Source organism: Numida meleagris, chromosome 2 (genome assembly GCF_002078875.1).
Source record: "Numida meleagris isolate 19003 breed g44 Domestic line chromosome 2, NumMel1.0, whole genome shotgun sequence".
Taxonomy (NCBI): Eukaryota; Metazoa; Chordata; class Aves; order Galliformes; family Numididae; genus Numida; species Numida meleagris.
This window is the reverse complement of record NC_034410.1, coordinates 59,137,009-59,150,685: the sequence shown is the minus strand read 5'-3', so window position 1 is coordinate 59,150,685 and position 13,677 is coordinate 59,137,009. Positions and strand designations below refer to the sequence as shown.

General features: G+C 35.7%; 1 protein-coding gene across 1 annotated transcript in view; it reads left to right on the top strand.

Annotated features, from left to right (window-relative positions):
• DTNBP1 (dystrobrevin binding protein 1) overlaps window positions 1-13,677 on the top strand; it is a 67,727-nt gene that overhangs the window by 15,379 nt on the left and 38,671 nt on the right. The window lies entirely within an intron of this gene.

Here is a 13,677-nt window from a genome sequence, read left to right as displayed (position 1 = left end):
AATGTTAGGAACTTAAACTTACTTTCTTGGGTTTGTCACTGATGGTGCGAAAAAGAAACTTATTGAAGGAGGTGAGAAGAAAAACAGTATTAATTCTGTGACATAGGTGAGGAAATGAGGAGTTAAATTGGAACCATGTGTCAAAGATGGTCTTTGATAGACCTGTGTGGGTAGATGCAGTTGCAGGCATCAACATGAGGTTAACTGGATTGCTTGATCTGAGCATCCTCTTCTGTTAGGTTGGGGAAGCAACCTGGCACCCTCCCCAGTTCTTATTATTGTGGAAGAAAATTTGACTTCTGTAGTATGCTCAGAACAACTGATTTGGTTTGTGGTCCTAATTAGGATGTTTTCCCCATTGATCTTAATCCTGCTACATCTCTGCTCAAATTTCTGCTGCTACTATCTATGTAATTTTGTAATGTTAGACATTTGGTTACCTTTTGTACTGCTTGCATTCAATTTCCGTATCTCAGAAACTCCTAGTTGCCTTCAGTTGTCTATGAAGTTTGGCTGTTTTTGATGCAACTCCCCTTTAACCACCTGTGCAATCCAGCTACACCTCATGGTGCTGTCTGTCACATCCAGCAGTTTCTCACGCCATTTTCCTTTAGCTTTTCAGCCCTATTCAGGTAGCTGAACCTCAGAACCTCATCAGTGATCTACTCATTTTCCTGAAGCTTGGATTTACTCTTTTCTAAGTCTGGGCAACATCCTTTCCACTCCCTCCTGGAAGACCGACTCTAGTCAATCTGTCTGAATTTCTTCTGACTTATTTAAATAGTTATATATTTAGTAATAATATTTTCAAAATTCTAAGTATGTGCCATTTAACCAACTAACACGTAAATGTAAAATGTGCATAAAGCAATAGATCTACACTCCCCAAAATACAATAATCTTTCAGAAGTTGTCTTGAGTCCTGTCTTCCCTCTCACCTCAGTCCCGCTCTTCCTTCCTTCCTGTTTCCTTCCCCCAGCCTCTGCTTCTATCATCAAAATAAAGTGTTAAACTGTTGCCTGCACTGCTTAGCATCTAATCAGTTTTATAAATAGAATGCTAAGCAAGCTACTTAACATAATTGTAAGCTGATTACATTTGGCCAGATCTAGACAAAACAGGAAAAATGCAGGTAATTTCTGGTTGATCGTTCCCATAGTATTTGTTTAGGTAAGAAATTAACTGCCAGCTCATTACTAGAAGGACACTTGCCAGTGTAGATACTTGAAGAACGAACAGCCAGTTAGCTTAATGTGAGTGCCATTTGTTATTTATGTTTTGAACTCTGATTATCTGTTCCTCTATTTACTGCTTGGGGTTTTTACTGCAATACCAAATAGCGAAAGAATCCAGTGGGGGTTCAGGAGCCTATGCTCTCTCTTTAGCATAAAAAAGTTATGTTCAGGGAGTGATTAGTTTTGTGTAAAAAGGTGTTTCCTGAGTGTTGACCATGTAGGAAAGAAAACTGATGAGCACAAACTCTAGAAACTGTAGTTAATTTCAAGGATGTAACAAAAAGTAATTTTACTGTAAAGTTGTTTCAGAGATTAAGCTAGAAGCTCAAGTATTTCAAGTCTTTTGAACAATCTTTCTATATAAAAGATTCAGAAGAAAGCACTTCGGGTCAACATTGAACCTTTGAAATGCAGCTTTTGGTAACTATGGGAACTGACTTTTAGAAATAGGTCTCCCTATTAAATAGAGCAGTTTATTTCTGTTCAAACAGATCGATTCTTTTGCTTTTAATCATTGCAGTGAGTGCTAGTTTAAAGGTAGATTCATCAGTCCAAGGTGTTTTCCACAATGTATGTTAAAGAATGCAGTTGGGTGGGGGAGGAGTTGCTTGTTTTTCAGCACATTTATCCCTGGATTTTAAGTACTCTCTTTCATGTTTTTTCTTGTGTTCATTGATCAGGGTACCAGTGCTGTAGTATGGAAACCAGGTTCTGCCTTCTCTGTGGTTAGTCTTGCTGCAGTTGATTGCATATATGTTAGCATTAAACCATGCCGTTAGTATCTTGTTCATTCCTCAGGCACAATCCTATTCCTCATGCTTTAGTCCTCCTGCTGAGAATGTACGGTTTCTTATTCCAGAAAGCTCCTTGTGTTGCTCCAGTCTCCTATGGCATTTCTTGCATTCTCAAGACAGTGCATATTGTTGTTTAGGAAGCAGTGTTAGAAGCTCACTTTTGTGCTGGTTTTTACATGCACCAAACTGCATGATTGTGAGGAGTGCTACAATGATTCTGTCCTGAAGCTATGAAGCTCTTAATACCTATTGTAGCATTTCAGAGATCAGTTTTCTCAAAAAATAGCACCTCCTGGTAATTTTATCAATTAAAAGGAGATGACTAACAGTAACATCTTGTAGGAACATGTTTTAAATAGCAAGTACTCCCTTGCCACTGGAAATAAGCGAATACATTTTACTGTGTCATTTGACTTGAAATATAATTGTTAAGATTCTAACTTTTTAGCATTTCCTATTTAAGAATCCTTTGTTTTCAGTATTTTATTTGAGAACAGACATAGAAGGAAAATGATTGAAGAAATCTAAAAAATTTTGAGTCTCTTCTTGTTTGGATATATTCAAAATATGAATATACCAAAGGCTTCAGTGGAACTAACTTTTTTTCTTTCTGGTGACGTTTGAAGAACTGCTTTACCTAATGTGAAAATATGTTCTTAGGTATATTTATAACTAAATTTTCTTTTTTGACTTTAAAGGTTTCTTTGTTACCAAACAATGTATAATCCTCTGCTTTGGTAATTAGCAAAGTAGTTGAGGAGCCTGATGGGTTGAAGTGTTTCCCTGTTGATGACATACTGTTTTTATGCTCCTGGAGAAGGTTTGATTCACTTTCTCATTCAAAAGGGTATAAAGTTTACAGCAATGCATAATATAGATTAGAGTTGACTGTGTATGAAAATGTCCTAATCAGTTACTACAGTGAAGTTTATTTTTTCTGTATAGTCTTTTGTTGCTTTTATCCCTTTTTCTAATTGCTTTGGGAACATAAGGAGCTGTAAGGATTGCAGCAGTTGATAAAAAGGCTTATGTTAGGCTTAACTGACATAAACATCCAAAAAGTAAATCCATAAACTTCCTTAGACAAATCAGATTAGTCTGCTTTTGGGAAAAGTTCCATCTTACTTAGGCCAATTAGTAGTTATTTACCCACTAACATTTAAAAAAAAACAGAGAAAAGTAATACTGCAGTTTTCCTTGTGTGCTTCAAATATTATCTATAACTCCTGCAGTATTACTATAAAGGACCGTGTTTACCTAAATTCTTTTAACAAGATTGGAAGAGAGAGGACAGAATGGGTAGTACCCTGCCGTACAAAATTGTGTTGCCTAAAAGAAGACTTCTGTGTCTGCAGACTTTGTTTAGGTTCCATAATGCTTCCCATGTGATAAGCTAGAGCAGCACTTTATCTCCAGTAATGATTGCCTCCCATCTGGCAGCAATAAATTTAAATTGTAGTTTTATGACTCTTCTAAACTTCACATGTTAATTTGTCAAATGGATTTTTGATATATAAAAGTATTGTTGCATATGTTTCAAAAAAGTATATTCTTCCTTCAAACATTAAATGCACTGTAAATTATTTCTAAGGCTCTAGTTACATGTTTCATGGTTCTCAGTAAAAATTTCTTTGAAGTAAGGTTGCATGCTATATTATTCTTGATTGGTCTTCTGCTGGAGTAGATTTTTCAGTGGCTGTACTGCACTACTTTGGACAGACATGAGGATTGAGAATTCCTATTGATCCTGAAAAGCTGAGCTTGCACAACCTTTTTGCAAAGTCCCTTGATAATTGTGCTTCGTTCTGCATAATTTTAGGACACTGAATTTCTTTTGTTTGCAGGAAGACTTCTGGTACGGTATTTTGCATGTACCAAACCCTCCCCCAAAAGATCAAGCTGCTTCATTATTAGTGGATTTTGCTTCTATAAATGCTCCAAATAATATTTTTTTATAAATATGGGGCAAGGTTTTGTAAATAGCAGATCAAAAGGTTTTATTAATATCTTCGGTATTTTTAAAATATTATTTGCAAAGTGTGAATGTTCAATATAATTTCTGTCACTTTTTCCTTTGATTTAATTTTGCCCTTTTTCTGATGATCTTTGCCTGATGGAGAAAGACAATGAAACAAGCAAAAAGAGATTTGTAATGTACTTTCTCCCTATGGTTTCTTCGTCTTCGAATAGGCAAAAATGCATTGTTTTCTTTGTTAGCTTTTGTGACCTGTAATTAAGACAGAATGCTTCTGCTGGATCCTCTGCTTCTTAGACCACCTTTTATCAATGTCTTCTAGTAAATGTTGAATGTTATGTCAACCCTGCATAACATTTCTCTACCTTTATATAGTGCTGATTACTGAGTGTAATCTGCAAATTGTATCTATCTGTTAGTACCAGGTATTCTTTTGCCAGTGTTACAGTACCAGTAACAGAAGCTTTAGGACTGCCCTAATCATTGCTTCATAGTCTCTCTCTCACCTCAAAACTACCTTATTTATCAAATTCATTCATTCCCTGTGGCTAGTGGCAGAAAAACAGAGCTCAGGTATTCATCATTACCACACCAAAATCCATTTCCTGCTTTTGAGCAGCAGTTGTTTCTCCAGATACATTCTATCCCTCTTCAGTATGGATTGTTTTCTTGAGATCTTTGATAATTTAAAATATTTGAAAATTGTTTAAAAAAAAGTGTAAAATATATTTGTTGATAACACTTCTGTGAGAGAGGTTTTGCATTTCTTTGTCAGAAGGATGTGCTGAGGATGCCTGAAGTCATACAGGTTACAATCAGCCACCAAAACTGCATTCAGGCTGTGTGGAACACTGCATATGTTTTAGGTAAATACTGCGTATGTGGTCACAGGCTTTTCTTTTTTTTTTTTTTTTTTTACTATTTTTGTGAACTTGTAGCATGATATTAAATGACTTTGGAACAAACTATGGCCAGTTCTTGAATACTCTTAATTTTAATATATATTAATATATATATTATAATATATATATGTGTGTGTGTGTATATATACACATTTACTTTTAATGCCTATAGGGAAACTGATGGCCAAGTTAAAGTTGAAGCAAGGTCTGGATTTTGTTTTATGGCTCACCAAAAACAACTCTGCAAGAACCTTCTTCCTTTCTATTAAAAAACTGAATATACCACCTTTGATTGTGGTGGTATTTGTAGCTTCTTTCCAATTTCAGCTTTCAATTTGGATTTCTAAATTTTTGGTTGTATGATAAAAATCACTAGAACTCTGCTGTTGCATTTATCCTTTGGTGGTTCGGTGACTTTGTATACAAAGATAAAAGCTCAACAAGATTAAATTTAAAAATGGATCCCCTTCTTTTAATATCAACAGAATGAAAGTAAGCCCATAATAACAGGGTGCTTAGCAAAGCCTACATAGGAAGATGCAAGCTTTAAAGGAAAATTTATTTCACATTTCAACTTCCGGTTTGGAATGCATTTCAAATCTAAATAATTTCTGTTAGTCTCTTAAGATAGGACAAAATGTTTACTTGCTTTTAATAATTTCACTGATTTCCCTCACACCATTTTCTTCTGTTTTAATGCCATTATTGCCTTATTTTTCTTTTGAATGTTGCACCAGAAAAATAATCACCTACTGTTCTTCATCGGGATAAATATTGGTTTCTTTTCTTTGAACCACTGAAAGAAATGCTTTCACTGTACCCTGAAACTGCTGCGTACATGTGGTAGTATTTGGTTTTAGTTGTACTTATTGTTGACTACCAGTTGGTGTTTGCTGTTTCTTATGAAAACCAAATTTAGTTTTCATCCACTTACACATCTTACAGTATGAAGCTGATGGAGATATTTTGCTGAAGGACACTGAAAGATTTCAGCTACTTTTGTAGCTTTGTTTCATTATAGAGGTAAAAAAAATCCCCACTGCAAAAGCATTTGATTCTTCAGGAGTTTTCCTCTCTGTTTCAACAGTATTTTGGTAGTAGTTTTTGCTTTTATTGATTTTTTTCGTTCCTTAAATCTATTCAATCTCAATGGTATTTTGAAGTAATAGTTGACCTAAAGGTCAGCCGAAAGGATGCTCAAGCAATCTGGCTGAGGGAAAACATTTCTGTTTCATTGTCAGAAGTGCTAATCCTAAGCATATAGAAATGTACATTGCACAGAAGACTGCTTAAGTAATAGTGACACAAGTTTTGAGTTCTCATTTTTTTGTCTTTTATTTCTTATGATAAAAATCAAGAACCAAGTCCCTCTCTCAGCTTTTTTGTTGACTAAAGCTTGAATCAGAGAGTAGAAGTAATTAAAACAACAGCAACAAAAAAGCAAACACCTTAGTTTAGGTAATGTAACTGTACCAGACATAACAGGTGAAATTTCTAAGGTTTTGCTTTGGATCTTGTTTAGGTGCCAGAAATATCTTAAAACTGAATTGCAGATCAGCAACTATAAGTGTTCCTTTTTGTTTGTAACTAGTATTTACAACTCAACATTTATGAACACATTTCTTTGTAAAATCTTTTAAATTTAATACTCAATTTTTACCATCAGTATGCTGTTCTGGGACTATTTATTTAAACATGAATCTAGTAGTTGGAGTTTATTGACTGTCTGCTACCTTCAGAGCTGATGCTATAAAGTCATTCCTGACATTCATTTATGGTTTTGCTGCTTTCTTATCTGCCTACTCTTTCCTTGGAAATAAAATGTACAAATGTCAACTTTGCTTGCTGTCTTCATTGCGGAGAACTTGGTTTTTCTGTGCTCTCTGGTTATTTAACTGAATTCCTTAGTGCTTTGTTACATTTAGAAAATCGATCTTCATGTTACAGCCCTTTGTGAGATACAGTAGAACCTGAGAACCTTGTCTTCTGTTGAACAATCGAACTTCCCATTGATCTGAGTAACTTAAAGCAGCATGGTTTTGACTATACTGGATTATTATTCTTCTAATCTGCATTCTTATTTGGCTTGGTATAGATCTGGGATTCTGGGAGTTGATGTTGTATCGTCAGTATTTTGTGATTACCGATGACATTAATTTGAAGTGATACAGAGAATAGTCTGAGTAATTTGAGAAGCCATTGTTTAAAGAAATATAAATAAGAATTTGTAATGAGCTGAGTAGCCAAGGATTCACTGATAATTCTTCATCCCTTACAGGGGGCAGCTAGGTGGTGAACAATCCCTGTACAGAAGTGTTTGCAAAGCTTTGAGCTATCTGCTACATCTTAAATAATTTCCCTCATGGATATCAGCTTAAAACAGTGTGCAGCTGCTGTGCAGACATACAGCAGGATATGTGGTTTTGTGGTCGCATTCTATTCCTTAGCTAGGTAGTGCAGACCTAGTGGTGAATATTCCCTTTGTCTCTGGAGTTATAAGAGTGAGGTGATCAAATAAGCTCTTAAGCGGAAGTTACTATCTTTGATACTTTGTCTTTCCATTCTGTTGAGGTTTTACTTTTTTTTTTTTTTTTAAAAAAAAGACACCCCTCCCTCGGTTGAGAGAATCAGCCATATTAAGTTCTAATCAAGTTGAATCGAGGCTTTACTCCATGGTTGTGTTCTGACTTCGGAGTGTTTGGGAAGGTTTGTTCAATAAAAAAAACCTTGTTGGTGTGCTTGTAAAGCAAGAAGCAAATGAATTGTGAAATAATAGAAACATCTTAAGCTTGCAGACAGCCCAAGTTTTCAATGCAATTTTAGATGTGCGAGTTGACCTGTTTTCATCAGCTACATCAATTCCAGAAATTTGAAAGTGACAAGAGAAGACAGTGCTGCTGTTTCCATGCCAAATACTTTAGCAGAAACACCAAGCTGAAGTAATTATAAACCCAGTTGTCATCTACTGGCTGCTGCATTTTCTTGATTCATTGTGTATTTTTAGGTAAGAAAAAATGTTGGTGTATAGGAAATCAGAAATATACATATTAAGTTTGAACACTTGTTTCAAATATTGTTTGGATTTGGCTTCAGGAAAGGTGTCACCTTTCAAAGCAAGATGGGGTTTTCTTGAAAGTAAAAAGTAATAATAAAAAAATAATAAAAGTATTGTGCTGAGATTTTGTCTGTTTTACTGTTTACCTGAACGAAAACATTGAGTGGAACTGCTTCTGTCCTCTGCTTTCACATCTCTGTTTGGACTCCTGTTGGTGCAGGATACTTTCAGAAATCACCTAACTTAATTTTTTTTTTATCCTACTAATATATAGCCAATTTTACAAAGAGATATTACTGATGAATTTGTTCAATGTGTCCTAAGCTCTGCATTAGGTCCTCTATGTCTCCACCCTATATTGGTTCAGGAACCTCTAAAGGTTTGAAGCCATTGTGTGCTATAACAGTGTTGTGTGAATTTTAGATGCCTTATGTGTGTTACAGAGAGCCATGATGTGGTACACTACGCATCTTGTAAGTCTGGCTGCATCACCTGGTAGATCAAAGCAGTTAGTTTTGGAGGAATGGTGTGATGTCTACATATCCCGAATTTAAAGCTTTGCAGGACTTCATATATTCTCTGTATCTCTGCAGTTTGTGAAGTTGGGAGCTTTCAGCAAGCATTTGTTATGACCTTTATTTGTCTTCACCATCTTGCTTCTCCTCCCATGCTCCTCTTTCTGGATTTATTTAATCAGTGACATTGAGTAGAATCATCTTCCTCGCATACATCTCTGTCCAGTGAGTGAGGCAGAGTTAATCCAAGAGTGCAAGAAGGCATATGAGGAGAATGGGAAGGTACTTGAGAATTTGTCTTCTAACTGTTCATGTAAGTTGTGCTCAAATGAGTTACTAAGGGGGAATAGTTACATGTTATAAAAAGTTAATTTCACCTGTAGTCTTTGAAATTATATATTCTCAAATTCTCACCAAAATTCTGTTCAAATCCTGAACAGTGCTTCAAGGCACTGTAGTTTTAAATCACTTCAGAATATATTGTAGTTCTTTTAAATAAAAATTTGTATAGAAGTTACTCTTGAGACTAAAGTGGAGTACTGTATTTTATCAATGTCTGTATATATCCTTTTCCTCCGTACTTGTGGCTCTGATCTTACTTTTTGATAGAACGTTTTGGAGAAGTTCTCAACATTCTCTTTGGTTAACCATGCTTTGATTTCATTGCTTTTGGTTATTTTAAACCATGAGGTATTATCATCTGTGCCTATTCAGGCATGGTGCATGGAAGGATTTATCTTCAAATTTATCTACGTCCATCATGCTCAGAAGAGGCCGAGAATCTGACTAATCTCTCTCTTATGCTGGCATTAAATATTATCTGAATATATCATCTCTATCCTCACCTAAGTATTATCTTGAAGTACAAAAACAGTCTTGTGCAGCAAAGCTTTCTCTAGCAATTATTGCCCTTTTCTTGCTTCTATCGTTCTCTTGGTCTTGGTAGTATTTCACAGAATAATTAAACCTCCGCCTAATTATGAAAGCTAGCAACTGGAAAGGGAGAAATGACAATTACTGCCTATATGTGGTTGGTTCTTAGTAACTCTAGTTTACGTATAGAGCCTAAATAGTTTTTGTCTTTCAGGAAAGAAACTGGGCTTCATAAGATGCACAGTACACAGAAAGTTACTTTTCAAGTGCCTCCATGTGTGTATACTCTTATTACTTACCTTCATTATACTCTCCTTTTTTTGTGTGTGCTTCATTTTTCGGTAAAAGAGGAGGTATTTACATCATATTATAGTATAACTATTACTTACAGAAATTACTTCTTTCTGAAGGCTTACTGTTAGCTATAAAAAAGTAAAGAATTGCAGAGTCACAGAACAGTAGGGTCTGGAAAGGACCTCTGGAGACCATCAAGACCAACTCCCTTGCTGAAAGATGTTCCCTACAGCAGGTCGCACAGGAAGTGTCCAGGCAGGTCTTGAAAATCTCCAGAGGAGACTCCACAACCTCTGGGCAGCCTGTTCCAGTGCTCTGTCACCCTCACAGCAAAGAAGTTCTTCCCCATGTTTGCATGGAACTTCCTGTGTTACAGTTTTTGCCTATTGCCCCTTGTTCAGTCGCTACGCACCACTGAAAAGAGCCTGGCCCCATCCACTTGACTGCCACATTTTAGATACTTATAAACAGTTATGAGATCCCCTCTCAGCCTTCTGCTCAAGAGACTGAAGTGTCCCGGGTCTCTCAGCCTTTCCTCCTACAGGCGATGCTTCAGACCCCTGATCATCCTTGTCACCCTCTGCTTGACTCTTTCTAGGAGATCCCTGTCCTTTTTGAATAAGGGAGCCCAGAACTGGACACAGTATTCCAGACGTGGCCTCCCCAGGACAGAGTAGAGAGGGAGGATCACCTCCCTCAACCCAATAGCCATGTTCTTTCTTATGCATCCCAGGATACCACTGGCCATCTTGGCCACCAGGCACACTGCTGGCTCACGGTCAACCTGTTATCCACAAGATACCCAGATCCTTCTCAGAGTTCTTTTCCAGTAGGTGAGCCTTTAACTTCTACTGATGTATGGGGTTATTCCTCCCCAGGTGCTGATGCCTTCACTTACTTTTGTAGAAGCTCACCAGGTTCTTTTCTGGTGTCAGCTTCTCCTCCCAGCTTCATTTAGTTCTTTGGCACGCTTGCTGAATTTTCAATTGTGTAGCTAGACAGACTTGTTGGCACTAACCTAAAATTTAGTAGCTGAAATAGAAGAAATGTATAGCTAAAAATCCAAATAGAGCGATTGATTGATTAGTGGTCAGATGTTGCATGGAAGTTCCTTTAATCCTGGATAGATGCTGAATGGCCCACAGTTTGCCTCTTAAAACTTCATGTGTAGGGAGGCTAGGAGTAAGGTATTTGTTCTGTTCCTAATGGTAGTGGAAAGAAATATCTCAGCCATCTCCAGTAGTTGGTTTTCTTGGCTAAAAAGTATATGAAATCCAGGAGCATTTTTCTTTGGAAAGCTTTAAATTGACTAACCAGACAAATATTCTGCAGTTTTATCTCCTATTAGGATGTTGTTAGTAAGCTGTCCATCAAAGACTGAGCTCTATTATGCAAACCTAATATAAAACAAGATCTCAAAGAATGAACAATTCAAAGACCAACAAATACAAAAATGTAATATATGGTATCAAGACAAGTAGTATAATATGGTAAGACCTAAAAAAAAAAAAAAAAAGAGGCAACAGTCCTACCTAGTCATCAGGGCCTGCTTCCAATGCAAGCTTTAACTCCTGTCTGCCTTTTATCTCATTTTTAAAAATACTGTTTTCTAGAAATGTTTTTTTTTTTTTTCAGGCTAATCTTTTTGAGTTTTAATTACCCAAGTTAGCTACTACTTCTTTTATAATGTGTCTTTGTATTCCAAATATATAGTTTCCTTCTGAATGCAGTTTCAATGTATTTTCTTCTGTGGATATTTTTGTCTGCATTCTTAGACAAGATATATCATTTGATTTTTTTTTTAAATTCCTGACAATTTATGAATAAAAAATAAATTATTTACTTGCAAAGGAGAAGAGAAATGGAACTCTTTTCATATATTTTTTCTGTACTATGTCTAGAACTCCGTAGTCATGCTTCTATACTGAGAAAAAAACAGCTGGTTTAAGATTGAATCAGTGTTTTTGCAAGTCATACTCTTCTTCCCACTTTAAATTTAGTGTCTGGTTGTTACCGAAGCAGATGATGAGCAGGATTTAGGACTGAAATTTAATCTGACTTTAATTAAAAAGTTCTACATGTTGCTTGTGCAGAGCCTATTTTCAGTGAGCACGTTTTTTAAGATATATTTTTGAATGTATCTCTTGTTTAGACTGTTATGAGGAACCACAAGATGTGATTGATTCTTGTCATCTAAAATATCAAGATAAAAAATCATCAGTCTGGATCTGAATTGCTACAAAGATACTAGGAAATGCTGATCCTTAAATTCCTGATCTTTACTCTTACTGCTTGCTAACAATGATTAATTTTAATTTGCCAGAGATAGGTGATCAAAAACAATTGTTGAATATTCATTTCCAGTTTTCTTAATGAATGTAAATTATATAGATGGCTATGATGTTAGTATCTTAATTGATCAACCCTAAAACCTTTTGATGGATTTTTAGAGGAAAGATTCTGGGTTCTGAGATAAAAGCACTGAATATCACCGTCGGCTACACTTTTACCATCTTGTTTGGTACTATATTTGCACATAATGACAGTAATTATGTTATGTTCCCTTTTGGAGACAGGTGGTATAAGACCTCTTGATTTTAGGACCAACTAGTGTAGGTCTTTTCCTCTTACATTCACAAGATGTTTCCTCAGTATGGTTTTGTTTTTAACTGTGGGAAATGTGCATTTCCTGCAATTGATTTTTTTTTTTCTTGTCAAATAGCGTGCAATTATTTTAACATAAAGAACGCAACTTAAGAGAATGCTTAATAGTTTTGTAATTATGTTTAGAGCACATAGGATAGGAAGAAATTACTAGAGTTTGAACCTACAAATCATATGTGTTGTGAACTAGTTTTTTTTCCCTGTTAAAAAATGGAATATCTGAACTGGGAAGGGGATGGAGACAGGAAGTGAAATAAATATTCACAGGAAGTCAGAATTAATAGGCTTCACTACAGTAACTTATGCAGTAGCTTATTTCCTGCCAAAGCACACGTTCTCTCGGAAACTGATGTTTGATGCTTGGTGACAAAATTGGCATGTTTGCTGGAGATGTGGAGGTAAATGTATTCTCTGGCTGCTTTTTGGACTGCTTTGTGCTGTTTAGAAAGTAGCTTTGGCTTTAAAACTGTTTTGTCTGTTCTCTCAGCAAGAATAAATGGTGAAGGACATCATCTGTTAGGGAGGAGAAGGAATTATTATGGTACAGCATATGTATTATGAAAGAGTCTGCATCATATGTGACTCAGTAATGACTGAAGCATATGTTTTAGTCTATGAATAGTGAAAAGTGTTTATCTGGAGAACTGTTCAGTCTTTTTTGAACTTCTTTTACTTAAAATCACTTTTGCATTCCAAATCTGGAATTTGGCTAGACTTATTATGTGTGTGAGACTTAAGTCTTCAAGGCACAGGCTGAAAAGATGTTCATTATTAAGTGAACATTTCATAAGGGCAAGGCTAGCATTCTGCCTTACTTAAGCTAAGCCATTACTTGGATTTTTCTTTAGTCTCTAAATTTATGATAAATCACTACTTTGTAGCAATGGCAAATGGATCATTTTGCAATTTCCTGAAAACAGAGAAAATATTTCTCTTATCTGTGTGCTTTGCATTCAGAATTGCATCATTACTGAAAGTGAAATGTGGCCTGGTATGAAGGAAAAAAGATGCATCTGCTTTTGACTTTGATTTCTTAGTTTTCTGGTACTGGAGTATTATGTGTTTTCTGTTACTCTTTGTATTTAAAATTCTGTCCTCTGCAGAATGTTTCTGTTGCCTTCAGAATGTGTCGCAGTTGAGTGAGTGAAATTGTAAATTTTTGTTCTTCTCCATTTCCAAAAGGATTTGTTAATGGTATTGATGAAAATGGAGCACTAATTGTTATTCACTAATCAATAGATGCTTTAGTATCTGAAACCTTAAGAAGTCTTGATTATTTTTGTAGTAATGTATCTTGAAATTATGTGGATAGATATAAACATGTAACACCTGTATAACTGTGCATATTTATGAATAGATGGTACCCTAAT